General features: G+C 51.6%; 1 protein-coding gene across 2 annotated transcripts in view; it reads left to right on the top strand.

Moving 5' to 3' along the window:
• The window catches only part of LOC149337141 (uncharacterized), a 312219-nt gene that overhangs the window by 188563 nt on the left and 103766 nt on the right, over positions 1-19890 (top strand). The gene's annotated exons all lie outside the window — the stretch shown is intronic.

Raw genomic sequence — 19890 nt, 5'->3', positions numbered from 1 at the left:
TAACTTCTCCTCGAACGCTTGCAGCTCTTCATCGGACTGCAAATGGCCGGTCCACTTGTCACCAGTTCTCTTCAGATCTCGGAGGCATTCCTTCATGATCGCATCTTGTGGGTCGTCCGCCGAATCAGGGTCCATCATCGCAAACTTTTTCTCAGTGCGAAGAGCCGCGCAGGACCTTCTGCGAGCGCTTCACAAAATTCCACGCGCGCAGAACCGGCCTTTTTTTTTTTTTTGCCGCAGGCACGCAGAGGCGCACACCGCGCGCGCCGCGCGCGCACAGCTTGTTTTCTTTTCCTTCTTTTTTTTTTAATCTCAAAGTGGTCACGTGACTCTTTAAGGTGACGTCAAGCTCCGCCCATCGGCTAACGCTCGCTGACGACGCGCGCTCCCTTCTAGGAGAGCGGGCGAGTATGTAAATAAAGAAAAAGGGAGGCCAGAGAGGAAAGATGGAAACAAATGGGCGCACGGAGGGAATATCAAGAGAGACGGATAGCGACGGTCGTTTGATGCGGAGAGCGGAAGGAAGCTCGGGATTCGCAATTTGGGGCTTCGGCAAAAGGGGGGAAGAAAAAGGCAAAGAAATGAGTGCACGGGAAACGCCGAGGAAATGACGATCCCGTTTTTTTTTTCGTTTTCTCGTCGGCGGGCAAATTTTTCTGGCCTCGCGCTGCATCGTTTCCGGAACGTCGCGCGGCGTCTTTTCTCCCTCGGGGCGAACAGTCTTCCGTGGAGCCTCTCGAAGGGCGATGATGAGCGGCGGCGTTGAAATACCAGCGATTAGCCGCAGTAATTTCTCCGGCGGCTCGCTCGTGTCGGGCTCCATTGATTGCCTGCTGGTTGCCCGAGCGAAACGGAAAGTTGCTGGTGCGGTGCCATGCCCGGCGGGGCTGTATACGCGCTGCCGCAGGCCGTTTCTGGCATTTGCATGTTTTGTTTGGCGTGCGCGTGCTGAGGCGAGTAATTTTCGAAAGGGATATATGCGCGGATCGTAGCGGGACGTCTTCGCCGTCGAAAAAGGAAGGAAACGCGCGGAAGACTGGTCCAGAAATGAGGGCTTCACGTTTAACGTATTTCGTGGGGCGCTATACATAGCTAATGCGAAACTTCTGCAGAGAGTACATAGCTGTTTTGAAGGATGATGCATGGGGGTATTTGGCCAGGAAAAAGTTGGGATTACACTTTGGCAACTAAAGTGTTGAGAGGCGAAAGCTGAAGACACTATGCCGTGACGACTTCCGGTGGATGTGACGCCACACCGTTCCCGTGGCTATATCGATACCGAGATATACATCTTTCGGGGTTCCTAAGGGTTAATTACGCTTAATTACACATTTTTTCATCTAATTTGACACAAATCCGACGTTTTTCCGACCATTCTGTGACAATTTTCACTATGCAGTGACGACTTCCGGTGGATGTGACGTCACACCGTTCCCTTTGCTATATAGACGTCCGCGCTATTTCGATGAAAATTCGACATTTTTGCCTATAATTAATTAATTAATCTATGGTCATCGAACTTGGCTTCTAGGTTCATTTTTTCCTCCTCTATCTGAAGCACCCATTGGTTTCCTATCTTTTTTAGTTCCCGAGTTAAACGCGTGTGACACGCTTTGTTAACGGACGGCAGTATGAGCCATTAAAGGCTTTCACCTTAAAAACTTTCTGATTGCTCAGTGAGGACCACTTCCATTTGGCGAGGTGTAGCCGGCTTGAGGACAATCAATCAATCAATCAATCAATCAATCAATCAATCAGTAGTACAATTTAGATCTGTAAGCTTCTGTACGCGCGATATGCTCCAAGTGCCGTTATCCGGAATCATGCGCATATGAAAGACGCTTTTCGGAAGCGAGGCTTATGACTCGTTTCCGGGCATTTCTTGATCACCGTGTGCGTCACTGCGAGGAGGCGAAAGCATATACTGAGGGAGTGCGAGCAATCGATTACACGTTGGGACTGTTGCATCCGGGGCTCAGGTTGGAGCTCCGCGGCAGCGCAACTTTTTCCGTATTTCGGTGCCGGCTAATGACTGCCTGCCAGAGACTTCTTCCTCCGGATTTCGGAACCCCCTTCCTAAAACAAAAAAAAAAAGGAAAAGAAGAGAAAGCCATTTGCCTAAGAGCCTGGCGCGAATACGCGGTAGCTCTGAGGCGGCTCCAGTCCGCGCCGGAGTCAAACATTTAAGCTCGAGTCTGCACAAGCTCGAGACTCGTCGGAGTTGCGGTTCGCTTAAAAGATTCAGCACACTTCCGTCTCCGCGAGACGCGTTCAGTTCGCGGCGGCGGGAGCGCTAACGCGATTAGCGCGCTCTCTTCCCGGAGACGGGACTGCGGTGACTTATTTGGGGAGGAGCGGGATAAAGAACTGGGGGTGGGGGGGCTCCCGAAAAGAACGGGAGCCGTTCCGTAATAAATAAGGCACAGAGCCGTCGCCGACGACGAGATGCCGGGACCAATTTCATTACGCGCCATGATATGTAAAGGAGACCTAGGGCTGCCGAGGATTCAATCCTCGGGAGCAGACGTGGGAAGAAATAATAACGCTGAAACGATCTATGTTTCCGGCCGGTTGTGCGAGAAAGCCGCCGCTGCTTAGACGGAGAGCAAAGCGGCAGCCCGGCGCGCTCTATGCAAGTACTTGGGTAGGTTCCCGCACGGCGGGTGAGATTCTTTCGTCGTTTTGATTTTCGCTTTCCCCCCTGCTCGCGCGCGCGCTCCGCCATCTTTTGTCGTCTGCTCGGCGCTCGCGTCGTCTGCTCCGAAGGCGTCCCGCCGAGGCACGGCAGCGCTAACGAAGACGTATGCGTGCCTTCTCTCATTAACCGATGGGGCGTCTTCCTTTTCTCTTCTCTTTATTTCACTCAAAAGTTGGTGGTACGCATACGTGTTTTCTTTCGAACGACGCGCACGAAAGAGCAAGGATGAAAAAGCGGCAGTCTAAAAAAAAAGTGTGTGTGTGTGTGTGTGGGGGGGGGGGTAAGGGACGAAACGTCATGGGAGATAACGAACACGTCGGCGCGAAAGCAGTCCGTTGCTCTCTTTTTTTGTTTGTATGGCTCGTTTACGTCTTCGTCGTTATTTTTTACGAGGAACGCCGACGAAAAAGACAGAAGCGCTGAAGAATTGATGCTTTTGTGCGACGCCGCTAGCTACCCCATTCCTTTTCCTGCGGCGTCATGTCTGGCGCTGTTTCTTATAGGAGGCCCCCCATTACCCGTCCTCTTGGCCTTCATTTTAATCCTTGTAAACTGTTGAGCAGCTCTAGCGCTGAAAGAAGGTTGGGAAGGAAGGGGGGGGGGGGGGGGGGGGGCGACGACGGATGCTGTCACCCTAACCGAGGCACGAGAAACAAAAGGAAACAAAAACAAATCTCGGCAGCGACTCAACGAGAGGCGGGCGAACTGTCAAAATCTGAGAAAGTGCGAGGCAGAAGTAAAGGAAGACAGAAGAAGACAGACGAAAACGAGGCAGGACGATGAGAGACCGAGAGAGAGAGAGAGAGAGAGGGCGCTCGCGTTATGCGCTCTCTCGGCACAAAGGGAGCCATGAGGCGCGTAAAAAGCGCTCGCTCGCCCGCTTTGTTTGTTCGAGGGCCGGGACGGCGCTGGGAGAAACGAAAAATGGGCGGACGGCGCCCATTGCGGCACGCGAAATTGGTGACTGCCGCCGACGCGAAGGCCGGGAGCGCTTTCGTTGCGCGTGTCACTTTTTCCCAAACTCGGTCTCCGCCTGTCACGGGGAGCCGCTGTACGGCGACTGGGCGCGAGGGCGTCGTTTTGTGTTTTTGCAAACGCTGTCAGCCTTAAAGTGGTAGCGACGGAAAGTTCTGGGGCTCCTATTATCTATTTTTTTGTCATTGAAAGAAGCCTATGGGCCCTAGTAACCGTGAAAATGGGCTTAAAACGCCAGTGCGCAGCGTTAATGATTAATTACTAGCGATTTTGTACCGACAATTACGGTTTCGATCGGCGCCAGCGCTGAAAGGTACCTTGACGCAACGGTTGACAGGCCAACCTGGATCATCGCATTACTGGCGACGTCGCCGTCACCGATAGGTACTGGTTGTTCCTGAGAACAAGGGAGTTCGGTGACGTCACAATAACTAGGGAAAGTCACCTTAACGTCACTCGACGAGGTTGCTAATTCCGAGCGGCTCCTCCGATAACATTAAAAGTCACGTTAAATTATGTTCCGCTCAACGCCCGAGAATGAATCTTGCTAGAACGCATCTCTCTTCGCCCACGGAATAAATGATGTCTTGTTTGCGTTCGAAATCTTGGGTCTGTACCCATTTAAAAGACCTCTGCAACGAGCAGACGTGCACATGTGTCTCTATAGCTGACTCTGAATGAAGAGTGTTTTCTTGTTTGCCTAACACTCCGGTATACCCACCTATGGGGCAACAACGTGGAGGACAGCAAAAAGGGTTCAGCTTAAGTTAAGGGCAACGCAGCGAGCTATGGAAAGAAAAATGATAGGTGTAACGTTAAGAAGCCGGAAGCGGGCAGGGTGGGTGGGGGACAAACGCGGATTAATGACATCCTAGTCGAAATAAACAAGGAAGAAGTGGGCTTGGGCTGGGCATGTAATGCGAAGGCAAGATAACCGCTGGTCCTTAAGGGAAACGGAGTGTATTCCAAGAGAAGACAAGCGTAGTAGGGGGCGGCAGATAGTTAGGTGGGCGGATGAGATTACGAACTTTGCTGGAATACGGTGCCCGCAACTGGCAAAGGACAGGGTTAATTGGAGAGACAAGGGAGGGGACTTTGCCCTGCAGTGGGTGCAGTCAGGCTGGCTACGATGGTTATGATGATGAACCTGAAGCTTGGTGTCCAGGGTTACAACCCCGGTGCGGTTACGTAAGAAACTCTGCGAAATGCGTCTTGAGAAAAATTGCTTTCTTGGTTACTTCATCGCGGTTACTTCCACGTGTTGTGTTACGCGGGCGGCAACGCTCCATTTTTTTTTAAATTTCGTGTCTTGCTGTGACGCAGAGTAGGCAGATGTTTTACGTGCCAGATCCATCTTCAAAGCAGCAACGTGACGCGTGCTAATTGAGCGCTGAAAGTTGCCCTTCACGGTGCCATGGCCCCGGCGGCTGCTAGTTCAGTGCTTATAGTAGCTGCGAAGAAATAGAAAAATAATGCCGACGACCCTCGAAAGCTCGCAACATGAGGACGCTACTGTGTATAGGTCGCTCATGTCTTGACAAAGGCCTCGGCAGGAGCGGGCCCATTATTGACGCAGGCGCATCGCTCAACGCTCCAGGCATCAAACTCGGGGTAAAAGGCCGCCTAGCGATGACAGGCGCGTGCGTAAGCAGCTGTCTGCCGGCAGCGCCCGCTTTCACGCATGCGTGAGCCAACGTCGTCTCTCGCCGTCCGTTACTCAATCTGGTCGGCCTCGCGCCGTCGGTTTCGGAAAACCCGATACGGGGGCTTCGCCCGACGCCTCGCGCTGTGCCGTGCAGTGGGGTCTGAGCCAGGGAAGTGGAGGTACGTAGTAGAGAGATAATGGATGCGTACGCTGCGCCTGGATAATTACGTGCAGTCGGGCGGAAGGTGCCGACGGGATATATACCCGACATGGGGATTGGCTTTTGCTTGGGGGGAAGGTTGGCCGACCTGCTCGGCGTGTGCGTCTAAATCGTGCGCTCAGGTCGGTGTTCATTATTCACACTATGAGCGCAAAGTTGACCGCAGACAGGGTGTGCGGATTTTGAGGCGATGATACGTGCAAAAAAAAAAAAAAGACAAACTGTCTCTTCACTTGCGCTACTCGCGCGGCTACTCAAAACGAACTTAAGCGGAATTACTAGAAGCTGCCGGTAACTGACCACTGGCGATGACTTCATTTTCTCTGTTTAGAGGTGTACTGTCTTTGTCAAAAGTTTAGAGCCCAGGGGTTTACTTCCTAGCCTTGCAGTGGAACTCCTAAAGCCTTCTGGGAAGCCCTACCCATTGAAGGAGGCAGAACAAGAAATCTTGTTACCCAGAGGAAATTTGGAGCGGCGGAGATGCATCATGAACCACACAGTGAGGCTCAGAAGCAAACCCCCTGGGCTCCAAACTTTTGACAAAGGCTGTACCTTCGGAGTGTCTCTGCCAGGTTTGGGAGATACTGAAAAAAATGTGCGCCTTTTCAAGCGCTGTGTGAAAAAAAAAAAAAAAAAACTGGAAAAGGCACTTAAGCTCCGCCTTAAGTGCATGACGCGATAGCGTAATGGGTTAATTCCCATAAATGCGGAATTGGTCATTTTATACTTTACATTCGTAGATCCCTGGGAGTCCTCATGCCCCTCCTGGTGCAGTGGTGCAGCGGTTAAGCGATGCACCACTGCCCTGCGATGGCAGGTGCTCCCAGGTGCGGGTCTTGTGCGGCCCAGGTTGCTCTTCCCGAGCGACCAATCACTAACTGCCACCTGCTATGGTTGTCAGTTTGCTCACTATCCGAAGGAAAGGTTGCGATGACGCTGCATGGTCACGTGACCTGGGTGGCCCACCTGCCTCCTATGGTTGCTCTTCGGGCACCACCCGCCAGAGCAATGCTCGTGGTTTTTCGCTCACAACGCCGACGCCGGATTGTGTGGACAACGAGGCCTTTACTCTATCGCCTTAAATTCACTCATGCTCTACTTAACCACTCAATCCATAACCAGGCAAACCTATCCTTTATTCATTAAAGTCTCTCTCTCTCACTCACTCAGTCACTCACTCACTCACTCACTCACTCACTCACTCACTCACTCACTCACTCACTCACTCACTCACTCACTCACTCTCTCCCTCACTCACTCACTCACTCACTCACTCACTCACTCACTCACTCACTCACTCACTCACTCACTCACTCACTCACTCACTCACTCACTCACTCACTCGCTCGTTCCATTACTCACTCGCTCGTTCCATTACTCACTCACTCATTCCCTTACACAGACACTCTTTTCTCACTCTGAGCACACTAGTGCTTAGCATGGGAGCCAGTAAGCGGGTTTATTAGCCACGGTAATGTGTTTTGCGTTGTCGATAAAAAAATAGTCCCGTCGGTCCGTTTCACCGTCTCCATTCTTAACGTTTACCGTCCAGATTACCCGAATAAAACGAGCCAAGGAAAGGACACCCAGGAGATTGCTGGATTCCAACGCTTGGCCTTTGCGAGGCTCGTCGGCCGGTGTGCTGAGCCCTGCTGTCGCCGGGCGAGGCGTGCACTGGCTACAGCAAAGTCAAAAAAAAAAAAATGGAGGACTTGGTGTTCCGGGCACCCGGAAGAGGAGGAGGGGGAAGGGAGAGAGAGAGAGAGAGAGAGAGAGGGTGCGGGGCTCTGCCTACGTCATAAATGAGGGCAAGCCCGCCTCGAAAGAAACAAAAGGGCGGTGTGCAAAATGAAAACTCGAGCTCGACGCAGCAGCAGCAGCACAGGAAAAGCAACGCAAAGACAATCTGGAGAACAACTGAACAGGAATAACCCGCCAAGAATAAAAAACATAAAATATAAATAAAGAAGGAAGAGAGGGACATGCAATCCTCCGGCGGCGCGAAGGTGTACTACGGCGGCGAATGGCGGCCAAAGGAACGCGCGAAATTGGTTTTCGTCACGGAACCGAGTAATTTTCTCGAGTCCCCCGCCTGCCTCGGTTTTCAACTTTCGTCCCGACGGCCGCCGCCGGAGCTGAGCGCCGTTGGACCGCCGCGCCTGGGTCGTTCTCGCTGCGCCTTTTTTTCCTTCTTACTTTCTTTTCCTTACTTCTTCTTTTTTTTTTTTAGTTTGCTCTCCAGCCTACTTTTCATCATTGTCTCCGGTCTGCTTTATACGTTTCCTTCCTTGCTCTGCTGTCCTCCCCGCGTTTCTTATTTGTATTTATTTCTTTCTCCCCTTCGTCCTTGCCAAGTAATATACGCTTGTTTTTTCTTCTTTTTTTTTGTTTGGTGCCTTCCCTCGCCGGTACATTTTCGGCTCTGCTTGCTCGGGCGGCCACTCGAGCCTCCGTCGCCGCGCTCAGCTCAGTTCGTTGGCTCCGTCGCCGTGCGCGAGGGCTGGTCCTTGTGTCCAGCGTCCGTCCTTCTACTTCCATGTGTATGCGTGTATGCTTGGTCTCTACCAACGTTGGTCTCTACGCGGGCGCTGAGAGCTCGGACCATTATGGAGTTTGCGCCGGTCCGCACGGATACGCGTACGGCTTGCCTCGCCGGACTCCCCCCCTCCCCCCTTCCCTTCCGTCGCCTCGGCACGGCAGTGGAGGAAACAAAAAGAAAATCGACAGACAAGAACGTGCTCGGGTAATGAAAATAGACGAAAGGAAAGAAAAACAGACGAAAGGACTTCTCATCCTATTTGAGCGGTTGTCACACTCATCTCCCGATGTTTTTTCCTCGCTTAGCAGCGCCTGTTTCTTTGTTTGTGTAGACTTGTTTTTGCCCGCTTTTCCGTTGGCGGCTTCCGTGTTGGCCGAGTTCGGTTGAGCGAAGGAACCTTGGCAGCTTGTTGTATCTTTGCTGGTCTGCAGTTCTGTCTGCCGCCATGGTTGTCGTGAAACTGGCAGCTGTGTGAACGTCGTCGTCTTCTACGTCGCTGGCAACCCTGTGCTGCCGATCGCAGAACCTCCTGCCGTCATTAAGTGACGTCCACAGGTCGCCCGTTCTCTGTCACGGCCGACTGAGCGCGTCGCGCCGGCTGATGGTTTGTTCGTCCTTTCTTCACGGAGCTCGAGTTTAGTGCAAACAGGCGAAGTAATCGTGCTCTATCAAGCGTAACTTATGACAGCTTTACCAGAAGCCTTCAGATGTGCTGCAATTTACTTTGCTCCCTGACTGACCATTCGCGTGCGTATATTAATCACGTGGTCTTGCTGCCATGGGCAATTATACAATGGGTAGAGCTGTGGTGGCTCAGTAGCTATGGCGTTAGGTCGTTGAGTGCTAGGCGGCGGTGTCTTTATTTCAGCGGAGGCGCAACTAAAAAACATGCGGATTAAAGTGTCCCAGGTGTTCGTCGTTAATCCGTATCCTTCCTTTAGCTCCAGTGTGCCTCGGAAGTCACAGCGCTGCTTCGGCGTGTTACAAATCCATCAGCTAATGTAGGAGAGTGGGCCGAAGAATCGCTTCGTCTTAGACGCTCTGCCTGAAGCAGGTGCTCGCAGCATTGTAAGCACGTTGGTGCTACGAAATCCCTGAGCCGCGCACTATTACTTACCAGCCTCCCGGAGTGCAATGCCTCGGTGGAGTGTTGTTGCATGTGTACCCACGCGTTGGCTGACTGTACTTTATTAGACACCTTTAGCGTGCCTTGTACAGTGTTACAGCACCAGTGGCCCGCAGTGTGCGGCCAACTGAAAACGATACATATTCATGAGCGCTCCTGCCTGTATTAATTTCTCTTTGACAGCTTTCATCCGGAAACGCAAGCGAACAATCTTGATTTTCTGGGTGATATGAAGTTCTAGTCAGACACAACTTAAGTCGGCAGTGAAGCTCCGCCCACATTCAGACTCCGCGCACAGAATTCCTCCACGACGAAAAAGTAGTCCACTGCTTAAAGGTTCGTTCTTACCTGAACAAGAAGCTTATCTGAAGAAAAAAATTATGAGCTCTAGGATTTTGACACGTGGATTGTTTGATATAGTCAAGCATTAAAAAGCTGATTTCCTTTACAGTTGCGATTGTGCGATTGGTCAGCGGAGTAATACAGGACGCCGCGGACCACAGCCCAGTGTTAGCAGCTGCTTTTTTTTTTTTTTTTAAGTTGTATCCTACTATAGTGGTTTCTGAGCAAATGGAATGGCCGCCTCCTCTAAGATGGCATAGCTCATCCCCTGTCAGGATGAGCCCCAGGGGCTGAGGGCAGTCGTATTTCGGAGCTGCCGTCGACGTCGCACTGCCCCCCCCCCCCCCCCCTCCCCCTCCCTTAAAGCAGGCTGGGAACTTAGTGCCCCGATCGAACGCACGCAGAAGTGTTTTTTTTTTCTTTTCAACCCCAAAACCAGCGGGACGAAGAGGTCAGCTGCGACCGTCGTCCATCGGCGGCGTCCAGTGCTAAATGGAGCGCGGCGACGCCAGGCTCTCCTCTCTGCGACGTCGTGGGTCCGAAACGTCACCCATCGCACGCGAACCGTTGGCGGGCGTAAAAAAAGGCCGTAAGGCGAAAGACAGATGGCTCTAAGTGAATCAGTGAACAATAAAAACAAAAAAAAAGTATAGGTCCTGAGTGACCACGCTAATGGTACCTTTGATATTTTTTGTCGTTTTCCCTCGCGAACGAGTGCTGGCAGACTTCGCTTGCCGCTCTTGTTCTCCGAGCCACGACGGCAAGAATCGTACGCCTGGAGCGGAGGATGTAGTAGCCAGTGTATACATAGACAGCGCTTGAAAAAGGGGCTAAGTGGATTTCGAAATGCAAAAAAAAAAAAAAGTGTATAGCATCGGAACAGGATAAAACTAGGAAATTTGGCCGCCAGCCGTGTCCTTGAGCCGACCCGAATGGCGTCTGTCCGCCACTCGCTGTCACGCTGGCGTCAACTGCGTTAAGCTGGCTACTGTGCTGGCTGCCATGGAACTTCAGTGCTTCGAGATGTAAAGTGTCGCACGGGGGCGCGAACAACGAATTCGCGAAAGGCCTGTCGCTTCTTCATGGTTTGGGTGTAATTTGCATTCGTTTAAGAGTGGACAAAGGGCAGGGCGCACAATTCGCCGTGATTGCTCTTTGTCATGGCGCATTTTGTTTTAGTTTCAGACTGTCAAGTGCGTGCGAACTTAATAGAGGGATTTAGAATAGCGCGTACCACCGCTGTTTTAAGGAAAAGGGACTGAAAGGGGGCGGGAGGTTAGTCCCTTTGGGGACTAACTGATTTTTCCAGAACCATTAGTTCTTTTCGGGCTGCACAGGATCTAACTGTTCGTTCTTTCCGGAATAAGTTCAAAGTGTCTAGCCGTTGGTACTGTCGGTAAGGGGTGCGACAGTTATCCCCCGGGAGCATCAGTTAAAGAAATGCAAACGAAGCGTGACGTACAACGCGTAATTTAGCGCCTCAGGTGCTGGCGAGGTGCGCACACGCCTGCTGCGTCGGGATGGCCTCGGAACCAATCAGCTTCGGCTTCGGAATCTGACGAAAGACCGGCTTCATCCATGATTTACCGTTTGCTGCATTTTGCGTTTCTCCGGCGACTACATCCTTCGCCTCTCCTTTCTGGCATCTGCACGTAGACGCAACTGCGTTTCACGCTCTTCGTCTTCACGCCCTCTCTCCACTCGGCCGCAGCGGGCGAGACGCTCCTCTGAGCTTAACCGAGCTACTCCCTGGCTTCAACATCACGAATGACGGCTTATAGTGACTCGTGCTTCCGCACCAAAAATTACCGCTCGATTTCTGTAGCGAAAGCTACATTGGCCACGAACTTGCGATTTCGCTGTGGCGGTGCTCCGAGGAGGCACAGAGACCGACCTTGAGCCGTTGCCTAGCAACCGCCGCAGCTGGTGGACGCTGCGCGCTCGTCGCGCCATCTGGCATGACGTCACACCGCGCGCCTCGCCGCCCTTTGGTATGACGTCACTCCGCTTGCCTCGTCGTTGCGCTCGCTTTCGCTACGGATATCCTGGCATAGCCGAGCTAAAGCCACTGCCAGTTTTTATCCCCGATTTCTGTAAAAATTAAAACTCGTATATATATATATATATATATATATATATATATATATATATATATATATATATATATACATACATACTCTGTATGCTTAGTACAGTATATATATTCATTGATACTACAGCAAAAGGTGTGACAATGCAAAACAACAATAAAGACTAACGAAAAATGATGCTGGGGGTAGCAGTGTTACTCAGTCAAGTACATTCTGGCACCAGCACAATAACTAACAAAACATGAAGAGCCGCACATGTGAAGTTGCAAACAGGCGAGCAATTTTTACTCGAAACAACATAACTGTTTTTTGGGGAAAAAAAGGCATCGCAGAGTGAAGAAATTAGGAAAACATAGTAGATTGGGAACACTGCTTTTGTTTCAGTTACTTTATGGAAGCAAAATGTTTTTCCAGCTCTTCTGCAAAGTTTTGTGATTGTAATACCTCGACAGGTATAGAATTCCATTCGTGTATAGTACGCGGGAAAAAACTATTCGTATGGGATTTTGTTTTAGGAAATATTGGCGTAAGTGAAAGGTTAAGTCTGTGTCTTGTCTGGCGTGAACTTAAAGGTGTTACGCACTGAGGCCGCTGAAGTGCGGTTTTTCCATTTTTAATGTTATGTAAAAATTGGTGACGATTTACTTTACGCCTGTTTTCCAGCGTACTGATTTTATTTGTTAGCATATACATGCTGTACTAACCATACCAGTGTCTTGTTTACGACATTTTTTTGTTTTTGTCTGCAGGTGAGTACCCGTGCCAGTATCCCTGCTCTGAGCTCCGGTCCAGGCCGAGGGTGGTCCGCGGTCGTACACACGCAGGTGAAGGAAAGAATGCGCACCGCGCCTGCGGCAGTCCTCGTGGCTGGACTAGCTGCGGCTCGCGGCCGTGCCTTGCTTTGTGACAACGTCCGCCGACGTGTCCGTCTTCGGGTGTTCAATCGCGTGCGCGCAACAGCACAGCGCTTCGACGGCTTCTCTGTGGGGTCGACGAGCTCTGCTATAGCATGGGCTTGTAGGATGCAAGACAGTCACGGTTGATTGATTGATTGATTGATTGATTGATTGATTCATTCACTTATGCAGTCACGGGCTGAACTAGACCGCAATTGCGCTGACAGCCACAATTGCAGACTTATACGAGATATTATATTAGAGCGAAAGTTCTGCTGCTCCCGTCCTTCAATGTCCAGCCACTCTGCAAAACGACCTTGGGAGGCAGCGCAGCGCAAAATAAAAACAATAAAATACAATAAAACTAATAAAATGAGGAAAATAAAATAAAAAGTAAGAACAAAGAATGAAAACAAAAACAAGAAACAAAAATAAAAATGAAAGCAAAAACAACAAACAAAAGTAAAGGTTTAAAAAAAGATGCGCAGAAAAAGTGAAGCAAGAGGGAACATTCCAAGTCCCGCAAGTGCGCTTTGCCACGAACCACGACCGCGGCGGCCGCGTTTCGATGGAGGCGAAAAGCAAAAAGGCGCTTTCACTCCCACCTCCCTCCCTTCCCTTACGGCGCGGTTAAGGTGTCCTCGGAGATATGCGAGACAGATACATTTCCTTTCCTCAAAAACCAATTTACCCGTGTGCTGTGCCATGTCAGCGCAAGTTAAAGAGCCCTAGGTGGCCGAAATTATTCCGGAGACCTCAACTACGGCACCTCTTTCTCTTTTTTCTTTCACTCCCACCTTCCTCCCTTCACTTACGGCACGGTTCAGGTGTCCGCCGAGATATGTGAGACAGATACTGCGCCATTTCCTGTCAAAAACCTATAGCCAAAGCGCTTGGTAAATTGGTTTTTGATGATGATGACGATGTCGTCTTTAGCGTTGTTCATTCATTATGCCATTAAGTTCCCTAGGTGGTAGAAATTATTCCGCAGCTCTCCAGGACTGACACACCTCTTTCTCTCTTTCTTCTTTCACTCCTACCTTCCTCCCTTCCCTTACGGCTCGGTTCAGGTGTCCGCCGAGATATGTGAGACAGATACTGCGCCATTTCTTTTCCTCAAAAACCTAAAGCCAAAGCGCTTGGTAAATTGGTTTTTGATGATGATGACGATGTCGTCTTTAGCCCTGTTCATTCATTATGTCATTAAGTTCCCTAGGTGGTAGAAATTATTCCGCAGCTCTCCAGGACTAAGACACCTCTTTCTCTTTTTCTTCTTTCACTCCCATCTTGCTCCCTTCCCTTACGGCGCTGTTAGTGTGTCCCCCGAGATGAGTGACACAATTACTGCGACATTTACTTTCCTTAAAAACTAATTTTCAATTTTTCGCTCGACATTTCGTGCTTAGCACTGCTAAACCACCAGCCATTTTTTTCTCTGTGAAATCAGCAATTCGCAGTTCAACTCCTCTCTTTCTTCTTTCGCTCCTACCTTCCTCCCTTCCCTTATACGGCGCGGTTCAGGTGTCCGCCGAGATATGTGAGACAGATACTGCGCCATTTCCTTTCCTCAAAAACCAATTATTATTATTAGTCCAGCTCCTCGTGTGCGTGCCTGGGTGTGTGAGAGCTGCAAGGGGGGACCGGCGTCGATCTCTCCTGTGTCTTGTTTCCAGCGGAGGGAGCGCGTTCTTTTGTTTCTGCGACGACACACACTCTGCGCGACTGCATTGTTCTTCGTCACTGGTGCGTCGACGGCGCCCAAGCGAGTCGAAGAGGAGCCAAAGCGGGAATATGCTGCTGCTGGGCACATCGGCGTCGCACGCCGCAGTTTCAGGGCAGGGGGCGCACTTTTCGCGCAGATATACGCATTTGCGCCTCGGAAAAATTATGGGTTTTTAATGGCACGGTAAATGCCTCACTTCTCGGTGGACACCCAAACCAAGCAGTAAGGGAAGAAAGGCAGGGGGGAGTGAAAGAGGAACGGGACGAAGAGGTGCCCTAGTGGAAGGAAATTCAAAATTGGGTTTAGTGTGCAGCTCTTTGGCGCCCGTTTCCGCGTTTCGCGGCGTCGCCGTCGCCATTGCCGTTGTCCGTTGTAACCAGGAGAGCACGCCTTAGTCGCTCTAAGCTGCAAAACCAATGGAGCGGGAGCTTGGAAAGCAGAGGGTATAATTGGTAAATTGGTTTTTGAGGACAGGAAAGGGGCGGTATCTCTCTCACACATCTTAGTGGACACCTGAACCAGAGGGCAGGCGCGTAACTGCCCTGTCAGAACAGTGGACACCTCAATCGGGCTTTAAGCTACGTGGCGTTGGTGACAGATGTGCGCTACATGCATTGACATTGACAAACGTTGTGCCATTTTAAGGAAAGAAAGTGCGCATAACTGACTCCCTGGGTCACTGGACGCCTGGTGGTGGTGAAAATATTTTAATCAACTAGTTTAGGAGGTTGTAGCGGCTGGTAGAGCTCTCAGTCCGGAACCCCACTGGCGTAGGCTGCTGTCCGGGCTCTTGCGATGAGTTGCTTTTGACTCGTTTCGTCCGAGCTGGTCAGAGCTGCCTCCCACCCCTCCTGCGTTGGCTTGTTTAAGAGCGATCGCCCGATTTCGTTGGCAGGCCCTTACCATATGGTACAGGTCCGCCTTCTCCCCGCAGAATTTGCATTGTGAGTCAAATGACTCCGGGTCTATTGGGTGTAGTCTTCGTGGGTTGTTGTGTTGGTAGCTTTCGGGGGTGTAGTTCCTCCCCTTTGTCCAGTGTCTTAGCCGGTGGAGGGTATACCCGACGGGATAATCTTAAGTGCTGAAGTATGTCGTTAAAAGTTAGTAGTGCATTAGGAGTTTCCACGGCATCCGCACTGGGTGCCCGGGGGAGAAATGCACGGGCTGAGGGATGTTCGCTCTCGTTCCCTGGGATGCCCTGGTAACTTGGTACCCATATTAAGTGTTTGTGCGTGAGTTGGTAGCCACGGGTCTAGCTGTCTTGCAGGATTTTAGCTGCTAGTGGTGCGATCCTGCCCTTGAGGTAATTGCGATACGCTGTTTGTGAATCTGTAAGAATGTATTCCGAGTTAGTGTGTGTTGTAGCTAAAGCAATCGCCACTTCTTCCACAGCCAGTATGTCCTGGCTAGCCAGTACTAGTCCGTCCATTGTTTTATTTTGGTGCACTACCGCGACGGCCTTCATTCCTTTCTTGGGACCCGCAGCATCGACATAGAACACGCCCTCGCGCCCGCCGTAGTGCCTTTTCATAGCTTCGGCTCGTGCTTGTCGTCCTGAGTGGTGGAAATCGGGGTGCATATTCCTAGGGAGCTGCCTTGAATTGTCCTCTCCATGAGGCTGGAATGTCGTTTTTAGCGTATAGCTGTCGGGGGCGATTGATGTTTAAATCAGTGAGGACTTGTCGTCCAGTCCGACTAGTGGAGAGCCGTACCACCTGCGCCGTGAGGTGTGCGTCTATTAGCTCGTCTATCGTGTTGTGCACTCCCAGTCGTAAGAGCCGGTCCGTCGATGTCGCAAGAGGGAGACCCAGTGCCTTCTTTTAGGCTGTACTGATTATGACGTCTAGGTTCCTTATATCACGCTTCTTGAGCCGGAGGTAGGGCGCTTCGTAGACGTCGCGGCTTACGACCAGAGCCTGCAGCAGTCGCAGAGTATCTTCTTCTCGCATCCCGCCGCCTCGGTGGCTCAGTGGTTATGGTGCTCGGCTGCTGACCCGAAAGACGCGGGTTCGATCCCGGCCGCGGTGGCTGGAATTTCTTTGGAGGAGAAATTCTAGAGGCCCGTGTACTGTGCGATGTCAGTGCACGTTAAAGAACCCCAGGTGGTCGAAATTTCCGGAGCCCTCCACTACGGCGTCTCTCATAGCCTTAGTCGCTTTGGGACTGGTTTCATGGGGGTCTCTGCACTTAGTAAGCCTGATTGAGTGTAGTATTCGTCGACATTGTGTCTGTAAGCTCTGACCGCCCGCTCCGTCGGTGGACTCGTCCATGGGATCCTCGGCGCCCGGTGTAGTTTCGCAGGCAAGCTGGTGAGCCAGCTCATTGCTGGGGATGCCCATGTGACCAGGGATCCACCGAAGGGTCACCGGTCGTGGGCTTAATGCTAAGAGGGCGGCATCTAAGGCCGATCTGGTAGGGAAAGGGAGGGCTCTTTCGTGGAAGGCACGCAGAGCTGCCTGCGAGTCTGTATAGACAACGTATTGAGGGGGTGAGGGGTAGGGTGACAAAGGGTGTGATGGCATCGGCGATCCCGTGTATTTCTAGGGCGAGCGTGGAGGGCGGGGAGGTGTATGGACCGGCTGTGTGAGTGCTGGTTGTAGAGAGGCAAGGGTGGAGGAAAAAGGCTGCTGTGGAGCCCGCGGTTTCCGTGAGACAGGCGTCTGTGTAGGCCACCGCCGCAGCCTCCAAAGGTGACTTGTGGTTGTATGCGTGTGTGTGGGCGGACATGTTGCGTGGAATGGGTGCGAGGCGGAGGTTAGGGGGATAGATCGGAGACTGCTGTGGGTCTGGGAAAGAGATAGGTGCGTAGGTAGTCTGGGATAGAGCTCTGGAATAATATCGACCACCTGGAGATCTTTCGATGGCAAAACGCGAAAAGCGCTCGTGTGCTGTGTGATGTCAGTGCACGTTAATGAATGAATGAATGAATGAAAAAATGGCTGAGGCTTAACTTGGTTAAGCCTGGAGAATGCGAAGCATCATCGTGTCGCGCCGCCGCGGTGACTCAGCGGTTATGGTGCTCGGCTGCTGACCCGAAAGACCGGGTTCGATCCCGGCCTCGGCGCCTTGAATTTCTTTGGGGGAGAAATTCTAGAGGCCCGTGTACTGTTCGATGTCAGTGCATGTTAAAGAACCCCAGGTGGTCGAAATTTCCGGAGCCCTCCACTACGGCGTCTCTCATAGCCTGAGTCGCTTTTGTACGTTAAACCCCATAAACCAAACCAATACGAGAAGTTTCGACACGTTAAGAAGGGTTATCGTGAATGTAATCTTTATGTTTTGTCTTTATTTTTCTATTCTCTGTCTTCTTGCCACAATTTGATGAAGCACCAAACCAAACCAAGCATCATCGTGTCGCGTAATTTGGAGGCGCACAACCACAGCGACGGCGCGAGGTGGGCCCCCGTTTCTCCACTGTCGTGACGTCATTAGGTCACGTGGTGTGACGTCATGTATCACGTGATTTGGAGGCGCACAACCACAGCGACGGCGCGAGGTTGGCCCCCGTTTCTCTACTGTCGTGACGTCATCGCATAAAACTTTATTGTTAGAAGTGTTCTCGCAGTGTAGGTGGAGCCCTCAGTCCAGGGCCCCAGCGGCCTTTGCAGTCTTGCGAGCCCTGTCGGTCAGCTTGAGCTGCTCCTCAGGCTTCGAGCTGGACAGTGCAGCCTCCCACTGCTCCGGTGTTGGTTGTGTTGTTTATCGGCGCTGCCTGCATTTTCTGACAGGCCCATGTAACGTGGTAAAGCATTGTTCACCGCATAGCGGGCATTTGTTGTCATGTGTGGAGGGATAGATTTTGCTCAGTAAACTCAGATTGGGGCATGTATTAGTCTGCAGTTGTCTCCAGGCAACCGACTGCTCTCTACTAAGGTGTTTGTGTGGAGGGGGGTAGGTCCTCCTGAGGTCTCGTTGGTGTTCTAAGATGGCTCCATACCGTCTAGTATGGCGTATGCTCGGGCGTTGGCGTCCGCACGTTGGTTCCCTTTGACAGCCTCATGGCCTGGTGTCCACGTGATGAAGCAACATCCCCAGGTGGTCGAAATTATTCTGGAGCTCTTCACTACGGCCCCTGTCTCTCTCTTCTTTCACTCTCTTCTACCTCCCTTCGCTTACTGCACGGTTCGGGTGTACACCGAGATGTGCGACAGTAACTGCGCCATGCACTTCCCTCAAAAAACAATTTTTTGTTCTGTCGCCTTCTTCTCCACACATCACAGAGCGCGGTGGGGAGGGGGGGGGGGGGGGGGCAATTACTCTGTGTTTCCTGTGCTTGGGATTTTCTGCAGCATTTTGATACGTTGTGTTCCGACTGCCTGAATTTTTGTCCCAAATTTAAGCATTATACCTGCTTTGATCTCTGCTAGTTGCAATTTTGGATAACAGTCATGCGCTTAGTAACCAATCAGACTGGAAGGGCGATGTTCGCCCGTGTTGAATAGCATGCACTTGAACTGCGCGGTGGTGAATTTTTGCGAAGCCAACGCAGCTTCTGGAGTTTTTTTCACATGCATTATGATAATGCATTGACCCCCCTCGGATGTATCAGCACTATGTGAAGTTTCTTTGGTCATGTGTGAAGGGTGTTTGATTATTTGTCTGTTCAAATAAGCCTTTTTTTGTGTATGGGGAAATGCGCGCCTGTGGTGCCGTGAAATTGGTTTTTTGAGGAAAGGAAATGGTGGTGGTGGTGAAAACAATTATTAAGAAGGGACAGGAGGTACGTTTGGATCAGCCCGTAATTGGGACCGATCCTTACAAATACTAGGTGGAGGTCCCTAGTATGGGACCCTAGTGGCGGTGGCCGCCGCCCGGGCGCGCCCGACTAAGGCTTGTTGGGCCTGTAAGTCGTGGCAGCCCAGCAAGGTCGCCTCCCAGTCCTCCCGGTTTTTGTTGGGGATGGGGGGAATAGGGCAGCCCCACACCTTGTGATAGGTGTCAGAATACACCGCACTACAGTGCGGGCAACTGCCGTTAAAGGAGGGTTCAAAATGTTTTATTGCTGCCGGGCACAGCAATGTATTGGCGAAAAGACGGAGAAGGAGCCGCTCATCCGCCTTTTTCAGGCCTTTACATGGGCGACGGTAAAGGCGATGAGTATCTTGATAGTCGGTTAAAATATCTTTGAAGGTATAGATGGGATTAGGATCGGGTTCCTGATCGGGTAAGGAGGAAACAACAGGCCGGTGAGAGAGCGCGCGGGCGGCTGCGTCTGCTGCCTCGTTTCCTGCCAACCCCTGATGAGCAGGGGCCCATATAAGGTAACGGTGTGCGGGGTCCGTATCCCGTATGCAATTTTGGTATATCCGATAGGCTAGGTAGGGAGTCCAGCATTGTTTGACGCTTCAACAGGCCCCTCGCGAGTCGGGGATTGTGTATGCCTTTTCCCTCCACATCATTTCCCTCTGCCCGGCGGACCTTCCCCCGCGGGACCTAGAGAACCTCAAGACCTGGGAGGACTGGGAGACCCTGCTGCGCTCGGAGGACCCGGCCGTGAAGACCATCGCCACCGGCCGGGCTGCCAGTGTTATGGACCTTAGGAACATAAACACTTGAGTGCAGTGGGGTCGTGCGGGGACCCTGGGGCGTGCCCCGAATTCCTTGTACAATAAAGTTTTTTCTCTCTCTATTTTGAA

Source organism: Amblyomma mixtum, chromosome 7 (genome assembly GCF_055824585.1).
Source record: "Amblyomma mixtum isolate Tamu chromosome 7, ASM5582458v1, whole genome shotgun sequence".
Classification (NCBI taxonomy): Eukaryota; Metazoa; Arthropoda; class Arachnida; order Ixodida; family Ixodidae; genus Amblyomma; species Amblyomma mixtum.
Note: the sequence above shows the minus strand (reverse complement) of the source record. Positions and strands in the feature narration are given on the sequence as shown.